This window comes from Pipistrellus kuhlii, unplaced genomic scaffold (genome assembly GCF_014108245.1).
Source record: "Pipistrellus kuhlii isolate mPipKuh1 unplaced genomic scaffold, mPipKuh1.p scaffold_m20_p_13, whole genome shotgun sequence".
NCBI lineage: Eukaryota > Metazoa > Chordata > Mammalia > Chiroptera > Vespertilionidae > Pipistrellus > Pipistrellus kuhlii.
In genome coordinates, this window is record NW_023425438.1 from 46,663,340 (window position 1) to 46,674,594 (window position 11,255).

Here is an 11,255-nt window from a genome sequence, read left to right on the forward strand (position 1 = left end):
GCATGCAACAATGTGAATGATTCTTACAAACATGATGGTGAATGAAAGCCAGACACTAAAGAGTACATACTATTTTCAAAAAAATGTTTTTAAAAAAACAGCTGACATCAATCTATGCTGTTGAAAGAGTAGATAGAGGTTCCCCCGGGGAATGAGACAGAGAGTAAGTCTGGGGTGCTGTAATGCTTGGTTTCTTTTTTGGTTTGTTTTGTTAATCCTCAACGTGAGGATATTTTTTTCCATTGATTTTTAGAGAGAGGGGAAGAGACACAGAGAGAAAAACATTGATGTGAGAAAGACACATCGATTGGTTGCCTCCCGCACACACCCCAACTGGGGCTGGGGATTGAGCCTGCAACTGAGAGGTACGTGCCCTTTACCGGAACGGAACCTGGAGCCCTTCAGTGCTCAGGCCAAGGTTCTAACCACTGAGCAGAACCGGCCAGGGCAGTGTGTTTACCTGATTGCATGTCTATGTTCGGTTTGTGAAAACTCCGTGAGCTATACATGCATAAGGTGTGCATTCTGTTTTGCTTGGATGTTATGTATCAATAAGAAGTTAAGGGAGGCAAACACCATTCATAGGTCTCAGCTAATTGGACAAGACAGACAGTGAGATAACTTTAGTTCATCGAGGTAACACCATGTAGAGTAGGGGTGTCGAACTCAATCAGAGAAGGGGCCAAAATCTAAAATCCAGCCTAAATCGGGGGCCGAATGGTTTACTGAACAGTCATAAACTGTCATTGTGATGGAAACGCAGTGGAGTGCAGTGATGACAGCGCGGTGCGGGCCACATTGCAAGGCCTGGCGGGACGGATTTGGCCCGCGGGCCTTGTGTTTGACACATGTGATGTAGAGAAATATATAATGTGTGATACAGTGATGTAGGGAAGAGGAGCCAGTAACTGAGGCTCAGGGATGGGACAGGGTCAGAAACGGGAGGCTGGACACTGGGGAAGGAAGGGGGGTGCTATCTTAGATGCCTTTGTAGAGAGAGGGCTGAGAGGCTCATCCCACCCTGAGGGCCTCAGTGCTCCCTGAAGAGAGGGAAGTGAGACGTGAGACGTGAACATGGTGATAACTGGGAGTAACTGGGAAGGAGAGCCAGAGCCAACCAGAGAAATAAAAATAAATTGTGGGCTGGTCCAGAAAGAGCCCTGAGGAGGTAGAAACCATGCACTTGAAGAGGAGCCATTTGCATTGGTTGGGTGGCCTTTTCAGCAGCATACACAGAAAACTCAGGTTCGGGGTTTCACTGGGAAGCTGGGGCAAAGCAGAGTGAGAGAGCAGCTTCAAACATCAGCCCCAGGAGCAGGGACTATACTCTGCGACCCCATCCCACCGGCTGCTCTCCTCTCAGCCTCACCCCAGGGCCTTCTTTCTCTACCCAACAGCCCAGGGTGAGTGATGGCTGGAGTTCCACTCCGCACCGGGCCTGTTTTGTTGGTCTGCAGTGTAGACCAACACATTTCCTTAGGCTCAGTTTTGACTACTTACCCTGGGCTGATGTGTTCTCTGAGCTCCATACCTGCATATCTATTCAATATGATCAAATTGAATATTTTCCTCAACTCAATTATTTGAAAATGAAGCTAATTCTTTTCTTCCCTGCCCTCTTCTGGTCTTTGACCCTCTACTTCCTTCTGAGTGTTTTCTTGGGCAGCATCGCCATTCACCCAGCTGCCTGAGGCAAATGCCTGGGCCTCCTCACCCTCCTCATCCAAAAAGGCATCAAGGCTCTCAGTTTCCCTTTTCAACTCTCCTCTCTGGGGCAGTCTCTCCAACTCTCCTCTACGTCCTAAATGTGATGACCAGTTGCCCTGATTCTAGTCTCACATCTCCCTTCCGTCCTCCAGGCTGCTGCCCTGCTGGTCTTCCTAAAACTCAAAGGGTCCAGTCACAATGCTGTTATTAATACAGCTAACGCAAGACTATCCTGTGTCAGGATAAACCATTATCTCCGGTCTAAGGGGTCTCTCTTTTCTCTTTTATGTATCTTTTCATATTCCTTGTCTGCTTTTTTTTTTTTAATACACTTTTATTGATTTCAGAGAGGAAGGGAAAGGGAGAGAGATAGAAACATCAATGATGACAGGGAATCATTGATTGGCTGTCTCTTGCACGTCCCCCCCTGGGGATCAAGCCTGAAACCCGGGCATGTGCCCTTAATCAGGACCCTTCAGTTCACAAGCCGATGATCTATGCACTGAGCCAAATCACCTAGGGCCCTTGTCTGCTTTTAAAATATTTATTTTAGGAAAAACCCCGCATTCACATGGCATTAAAAAAAAAATCAGATATTATAGAAAATAATATAAAAAGCAAAAGTTATCTTTCCCCCCTCCAAACACTGCTACTCCCCAAAAGTCACTACCACTACATATGCATCCTTCCTGGAAAAAAAGTCAGTGTGTTACCTTAATATCTATTTTTTTAATATAACACAAATAAGATTGTATTGTGGTGCACATTTGGGGGGGGGGCGTGTTTTTGTTTTTTTTTAATAAAAAAAACACATTTAGAAAAAAAAAGAACAAAAAAATAAAAAGTAAATAAAACACATTTAGAAGATCTTTCCATGTCTACATGAATAGGCCTACCTCATGTTTTAGTGACTGTATACTTTCCCATCACAATGTATTTAACCTGCTGATTGATATGTGTGTGCATTCCAGTTTTTTGTTATTACCATGTTGCAGTAAACATTCTGGTACATGATTTTGGCATAATGTTGTCAGTATATCCTGTGGGTAAATCCTTAGTGGTAGAATTGTTGAGTCAATGAGAACAAACATTCCAAACGTTGACAGACATTGCCAAATTGCCCTCCAGAAGAGTTGAATCTGTTTACACTCTCGGGAACAGTGGACAAAGGGTGCGTATTTCCCCATAACCTTGTGAGCCTTGGGCATTACCAAACTTTCATTTGTTTGCCAGTCTGACACACAACAAGTGGAATTTGGTTGTTTTGTGATGCACAACCTTAATTGTGAGAGAGGTGAAGACCTTTCTCATGTCTACGAGCTATTTCTTTTTCTTGTAGACTGCTCATATCCTCTGCCTGTTTGGTGATCAGCTTATGAGTCTGGGTGTTTGAAACCTTGTCTAGTCTCCCATGGAACAATATATTGATATGACTCCATGAATTTCTTCTTTGCCCACGTATGAGCCTCAACTAATCAAAGAGAACTGAGTGGCCCTGAAAGTTCAAATAAGCACCTACCCTTGGAGCTTCGGTCCACTGGTGCCACTCCTTGCTTCTTATGCAACCATCATCCCCCAAAAGAAACCCCATACCTATTAGCAATCACTCTCTATTCCCTTTTCCTCTCAACCCCTGGCCACCACTGATCTTTCTATGTCTGTAGATTTGCTTATTTTGGACATTTTATATAAATAGAATAATATAATATGTGATCCTTTGTGACAAGTTAAATTTCACCTAGCGTGACTTTTTCTGGGTTTGTCTATGTCATAGTATGATTTAATATTTAATTTCTTTTTATGGCCAAATAAAATTCCACTGTATGAATATACTATATTTGTTTATCCATTCATCCATCAATAGGTATTTGGTTTGTCTCCATTTTTGGGCTGTTGTGAAAAAACTGCTATGAACATTTCTGCACAAATTTTGCATGACCAAATATTCAACTGTCTTGGGTATATACCTAGGAATGCAATTGCTGGGTCACCTGACAACTCTGTTTTTTAACTTTCTGAGAAACTACCAAACTGTTTTCCATAGCAGCTATAACATTTTACATTCCCAGCAGCAATATATGAATATCCCAGTTTCTCCACATCTTTGTCAAAACTTGTTTGTCCATCTTTCTTATTATAGCCATGCTAGTAGCCGTGAAGTGGTAAGAAACCATTGTCTAGTCTAGGATCACAAAGATTTGCTCCTGTTTTCTTTTTTCTAAAAGTTATGTAGTTTTAGCTCTTGTGTTTAAATATTTGATCCACTTTTTAAAAATATATGCTTATTGATTTTCAGAGAGGAAGGGAGAGGGAGAGAGAGAGAGATAGAAACATCAATATGAAAGAGAATCATCGATCAGTTTCCTCCTGCATACCCACAACTGGGATTGAGTTAGCAACCCAGGCCTGTGCCCTGACTTGGAATCAAACCTTGACCTCCTGGTTCATAAATTGACACTCAACCGCTGAGACACCATTCAGGCTCTTGGTTCTATTTTAAGTTAATTTTTGTATATGGTATGAGGTAAGGGCACAACTTCGTTTTGTTTTGTTTTTTTTGCATGGGGCTACCAAGTTCTCCCAGCATGATTTGTTGAAAAGACTATTCTTGCCCCCATTGAGTGTTTCTGGCACCTTTATAAAAAATCAATTGACAACAGATGTATAGCTTTATTTCCAGACTTTCAATCCTATTCCTCCAAACTTTCTTTGATGTGCTTTATTACATTATATATAGAAAATAAACTTATTACCCTGGCTGGTTTGGCTCAGTGGATAGAGTGTCAGCCTGCAGACTGAAGGGTCCCAGGTTTGATTCTGCTCAAGGGCATGTACTTTGGTTGAGGGTACATTCCCAGCAGGAGAAAGCTGTTCGATATTTCTCTCTCATCAAATTTTCTAACTCTCTATCCCTCTCCCTTACTCTCTGTAAAATAATAATAATTATATATATATATTGTATATACACATATATATATATATTTTTAAATTGCCTTTGGTGATTTTGGTTGCTTAGAATAAATAAGAGCAAAATGGAATGTGAGTCTTCAGCACCCACTCATGTGCTCTCAAGTGTGTCTGTGAAAACTTCAGGATGGACACATGGCAGAAGGCCAAGGGGAAAGGTCAGAGTTTGGCACCGGCCCTGGTAGCAGCAGTGGGCCTGGCAAGGGCAGGAGTCCAAGGAGAGGGCAAAGTCTGCACACACCAGGTCACACCTGCATAGGATAGTTTATGAGAGATGGTTCTCAAGGCCCAGCAAGAGTCCAGACACATGAATGTAGCCCAACCTCCAAGTGAAAGTCTCAATCCAAAGGAATGTCTACGGCAGTATCTCTGTAATAGACTCTTTGGAATAGAATATCTCAGCATTTTGTAATTTAGACTGGACTGTGGGCAGTATCCAGGGTGTGTGTGTGTAGGAGAGGGGGAGAGAGAGAGAGAGAGAGAGAGAGAGAGAGAGAGAGAGAGAGAGAGAGAGAGAGAGAGAGAGAGGTGTCTATTTTTGGCAGTTTATTTTGTAAAGTTTGTGTTAGGTCTGATCAAATAATTGAATCAATACCTCCTCCCCTGGGAACTGACCTTTAGGCCACTTCACAACCAACATTCCCTTTTGCTTAGACCACATTCCACTTCCTAAGACCATTATCCTTCCTCTACAGATCTTCCCAAGACCTGGGCTTGCCCAGGGAATTCTCTGCCCAGAAAAAGTCTGCTTCAAATCCTTTAAAAGCTCTGACTCTCTGTCCCTGGGTGCTGGCGCCATTTGGGGCTCAGGCCATCTGGCATCCAGAGATAAACTTAAAATTCTTGACCACTTTGGCCTCGTGCATTCCTCCTTTGGCGACGCTAACAGTCTACGTATATTAAAAAAAATAAAATTCAGTGGTCTCCATGGGACACATGGTTTCAGAAGACTCAGCACAATGGAATGTGAGGGGCTATCCTTTTCCCAAAGGGCTCTGCGGTGGTGCTGGCGCCTCAGAGGCAGGCCTGGATCTGAGAGCTTCCCAGGGGATGTGCACCATAGAAAGTCCTAATCTACCTGGGGCGCTGACCAGACTGAAACTCTTCACCCATCACACTCCACATTCTAGGGATAACTCCCTTCTGTTGCTGCTGTTCGTCTTTTTTTGTTTTTAACTTACAGAGAGGATTCTTGCAAATTTTTAGAATTTCAAATAACACAGATACAAAGTGTAAATCTTAGCCCACTGTAAAGTTTGTAATTAGACTCCGAGAAGTTATTCTATGAATACAAATATATCATATTCCAGTGGCCCAATGCATGAATGAAGATTCAAGCAAGAATGGGCCTTCGTTCCCCTGGCTGCCAGCACTGCCTTTGCTCTGGCTGAAGCAGCCTTTCCACTCAGGCCAGGAGCTGCCTTTGTGCCTTCTCACACTGTCCAGAGGCCCGGAGCGGCTGGGATGGTGCCAAACGCCTGAGTCACCACCATGGCAATGATGCTAGCATCCCGCCCCCTCCTTGGCCACTCAGCGCCTATGTATTCAAATTAACCCACCGTATTTGTTGGGTTAATTTGCATACTCACTCCTGATTGGCTGATGGGCATCATGATGGTATAGTCAATTAGCATGTTATTCTTTTATTAGGTAGATATTTGGGTTTACACATATACAACAATTTTAACAAAAACAAGATGATAGTCTATATTGTTGCACATGTGTTTTATACAGAGATCATGGACCTATTTTCTTTTTCTTTCTTTTTTTTTTTAAATATATATATTTTATTGATTTTTTACAGAGAGAAAGAGAAAAGGATAGAGAGTTAGAAACATCAGTGAGAGAGAATCATCGATCAGCTGCCTCTTGCACACCCCCCACTGGGGATGTGCCTGCAACCAAGGCACATGCCCTTGACTGGAACTGAACCAGGGATCTTTCAGTCCACAGGCCAACGCTCTATCCACTGAGCCAAACCGGCTTCGGCTCATGGACCTATTTTCAATTTGCAGATAGTTTGACCTCCAATTCTCTTTATTAGTTGCATAGTATCCCATTTTGAATAAGTAAATAAATAATGTTTCAATTTTCCTATTAGTATCCAATTAAACTGTTTCTACATTTTTGTCATTATATCAGTACTGCTATAGACCCAACATATTTACACATCAAATGCTAATATGTCTTTGAAATGGATTGCTAGAGGTGAAACTGCAGAATACTAGGGAATGTGAATTTAAATTTGAGATACTAGCCAGGACCGGTTTGGCTCAATGGATAGAGCGTCGGCTTGGGGACTGAAGGGTCCTGGGTTCGATTCCGGTCAAGGGCATGTACCTTGGTTGCGGGTATATCCCCAGTGGGGGGTGTGCAAAGAGGCAGCTGATTGATGACACTCTCTCATCGATGTTTCTAACTCTCTATCTCTTTCCCTTCCTCTCTGTATAAAATCAATAAAATATATTAATAAATAAATAAATAAATAAATTTGAGATACTAGAAAGGATTCTTGATTTGTAGTACATGGTTCAGCTTCAAAAATTATATGCGGAATTGTGTGTGAGTGCAAGTGATGCATGTTTCCAGAGAGAGATCCACAGCTTTCTTCAGAACTAAGAAAAAGACTCGGAACCACCGCATCATAGGGAGCTGCCATTTCCCTGCGACTCCTGACCACGGGTAGTGAATGTGCAGGTCTTGAGCAGGTACTTGTCCAACAAGGGCCCCTTCCTGTCCAGGCCCAGGACTGCCTACAAGGAGAGGAGATAGTGGAATTCACCAGCATGTCTTGCCCCGAGAGTAAAGGTGAAGTGCCACTCAGATACACAATCATGGCCACAAACACTTCCTGTGATACTGGATGGCGTTAGGCTCAGTTAACTCAGATATGTGTGATGTAGTGGTCAGCTGGTGTCCTTGGTTCTCAGGTTGGGAGGCCATCTCCAGGCTGCCTGCAGCTTTGCTTCCAGACAGTGAAGCAGTGGCCAGCCTCAAATCTCCTCACCACCCCTCCTTGCTCAGGTCACTCCCATACCCGGTGTCCATCAGCCTCGCCAAGTGGGACTACTCCCTCTCAGAGCCAGAGACTTGAGTCTGTGGTATCCACAGACAGGGGTCTTACACTCTGCAGGACCATGGCCTCATCTTATAAGACTTTTAGGGGCTTACAACCTCATTCCAATCCTCAAAGGGAATGAAAACAAGGCTGTCTTCTGGACAGAGTACAGGCCATTTGGACCCTGACTTATGAACTTCAGCACTAACAATAATAACCCCACAACGTTTCCGATAGTGCTTCTCAACTGGGGAGTATTTTTTTGTTGTCACAATGTGGAGTTGGGGGGCAGGGTGCTACCGGCATCCAGTGAGGAGAGGCCAGGGACACGGCTACACGTCCTTCAATGCACAGACAGCTCCTCACAACAAAGACGTATCCAGCACAAAATGTCAGTGCTCCAAGTGAGAGGAGCCCTGCAAAGTACTTGATTAATAGCATCCACACACATTTTGGACCAGAGTGATCACATATTTTTGTGGTTATTGTTAATCCTCACCAGGAGGATACAATACTCGTAGATTCCAATCCTGGCTGTTTATTAGATCATCTGGTTACTCTAAAATTTTTCAATTAGAGATATAATATTATATTAATTTCAGCTGTACAACATAGTGATTAGACATTTATATAACTTATTAAGTGATCACCCCAATAAATCATGTAAACTTGGGTTGTTTTTATTATTTATTTATTTAAATATATTTTATTGAGTTTTTACAGAGAGGAAGAGAGAGGGATAGTTAGAAATATGACCAGCTGCCTCCTGCACACCTCCCACTGGGGATGTGCCCGCAACCCAGGCACATGTCCCTGACCGGAATCGAACCAGGGACCCCTCAGTCCTCAGGCCGACTCTCTATCCACCGAACCAAACCGGTTTCGGCTTGGGTTGCTTTCATTTATTTTTTTTTTATTATTATTTTTTAAATATATTTTTTTATTGATTTTGTACAGAGAGGAAGGCAGAGAGATAGTCAGAAACATCAATGAGAGAGAGTCATTGATCAGCTGCCTCTTGCACACCCACTTCTGGGGATATGCCCGCAACCAAGGTACATGCCCTTGACCGGAATCGAACCCAGGACCTTTCAGTCCCCAAACCGACGCTCTATCCATTGAGCCAAACCAGTCCCGGCTTGGATTGCTTTTAAAACATGCTTAAGCCCTGTCCCAAACCCAGAGATTCTGACTTTAGTCTAGGGTGGGGTCCAGGTATCAGCTGATTTCAAGTGATGCAGTTGGTCCTAGTGTGCAGCCAGGGATGAAACCACAGCCACTCCTCGAATCACCTCCTTGAGAAAGGTTGCTCATTACTCTGAATGCTAGCTAGTGTAGTTGTCAGAGCACCCCAGAAACAGAACCTCCAGCTCTGACTTGCACATAACCTAAACCACAAGAACTGGATTGAAGCCTCCAACCCAGCTTGAAGCCTGGAAGAAACCCTTGTAGGAGCCTATACAGAGGACAGGTTTGTTCCAGCGGGACATACAGGGCAATCACTCTGCCAGACCACCCTCTTTCTGACAGATCCCACAAACCCTTTGGGATTACATATAAAGGGTAACATTACTCCAGTTTAAGTTTCAGGGCAAAAACGAGAGTTCTCCTCCCCAGCAGATGAGATCTCAACCTCAGTGAATCCTGACCATGCCTAGTTTATATTGTCTTCCTCTTCCAGGCCTTTAATCACAGAGGGCAGTGACACCAAAATCTCCTTACATTTCTCCCTTGGGGACTGCCTTTTTCAGGTAAATGGGATTGTGAGAACACCCACAACCAGGCTTCCTGGAGAACAGAGTAGTGTGGAGGAATGAAAAGTTGTCAAAGGATGGCAAAAACCTTGTCAAGCATGTAAGGTCTCTGTGAACTGTGAAAGCAACACAATGGAGGACAGTCACATGCTCCCAAGAGCCCCACCAATTCAACATTCTCTCTCGTGGGGCAACTGAGTCCTCCCACAGGGCAGAACTGGGCAAGACAAAGGGTACTGAAGTTCCTTCCTACTTCTAGCACAACATCCTCAGTATATCAGGGGCATGGGGCAGGATCTTCTTTTGGCTGCCTGTGGAGGCAGTTTACAATGGAAGGATTCCAAGGCCAAATCAGATATCAATGGAAGGCTAGTCCAAATGCACTGAGCCAAAAAAAAAAAAGGGGGGGGGCAGGAAAAAAGAGTCAGGGGTGAAAAGGTAGGTCAGGGAGCCCCAGGGACCAAGCAAACAAACCTGGAGATGGAAGCAAAAGCTAGTAGGTATACTAGCAGGCAACCATCCAGGGGTAGATTCAGCCCTAAGTTCAGGGCAAGTCTAAACTAAGGCCAGTCTTATTATTCCTGAAGTGTTGGGCTGGTGTCTAAAGAGGTGTCTCCAAATGATACGTCACCTGTGGGGCATAGCACCAGCCTTCAGATGAAAGCTGAGGCTTGCAGGGGGTAAGTGTACCTGATAGTAAAAACAATCTCGACCTGTCCCAACAAAAATACAGTCGTAACTTGGGAGTTATTACGGGTTTGGTTCCAGGATAAGGCAAGTGAATCATAATCTTTTTGGTGTTGGACGGTCTTACCTTCAATTTGTAGAAACTGCAATACCTATGGAGCTCAATAAAATGAAGCATAATAAAATGAACATGCCTGTACTGATGACTGAGGATAATAGAGCCACCTTATATAATAAAAGGGTAATATGCACATAGACTGAAGGGTACAATAACCGAACAACCAATCAAAGCATAATATGCTAATGATATGCAAAGGCTGTTCAACCGCTCATAATGACATGCACTGACCACAAGGGGGCAGATGCTCCCACCGGGCCTCTCCCAATCAGGACTGATTGGGTACGAGCCAGCAGCAGGCACAGTGGGGCCAGGATGAGCAGGAATGGCAGGTAGGAGCTGCAGGTGGTGTTTGACTACGGGTTTTGGCCCAATCCCTGCAAGCCACCCAGAGGGACCCCACCTGTAAATGAATTCATGCACCGGGCCTCTAGTGTAGAGATAATAGCCAAGTGGTTGGTCTAAGCACCAACAGAAATGGTGAAAGTAAATCCTTATGGAAGCTCCTGATTGCCAGCCATAGCCCTTGACCATAGGTAGACTTGGTTCAATCCTAAAAGTTCCATCTATACTTGGAAATTGAATCCTAGTGCTTGAACCCTTCACACCCCCATGAATGGCACAATTTAAATTTCTGGAAAGCATCATCAGAATCATGAAGCCAAATTAATGGAGGAGTTAGAGACCAACATCCTATTACTTAGAGACTTTCTATCTTCCATGCACCTTGTTTTTCCTAAACTTACCATACAAATGAACTAATTCATTTCCCTATCAGTGTGGTTGAGCATATTTTCATGTGTTTGTTGACGATTTGCATTTCCTTCTTGGTGAATTACTCACTAATACATTTTTTCTAGTTTTCATTGGGCAGTGTGTCATTTTCTTACCAATTAGTGTTAACCATTTATCAGATGTGTTGCAAATGTTTTCTCCTACCGTTTCTTTTACATAGTGATCTTTT

General features: G+C 43.6%; 1 long non-coding RNA gene across 1 annotated transcript; it reads right to left on the reverse strand.

Annotated features, from left to right (window-relative positions):
- Positions 1-6,615: 6,615 nt before the first annotated feature.
- LOC123652256 lies at positions 6,616-11,255 on the reverse strand. The gene is made up of 3 exons (XR_006741489.1): positions 11,141-11,255; positions 10,500-10,501; positions 6,616-6,663 (listed from the first exon to the last, which is right to left on the reverse strand). It is a non-coding gene; the product is annotated as an uncharacterized LOC123652256 (long non-coding RNA).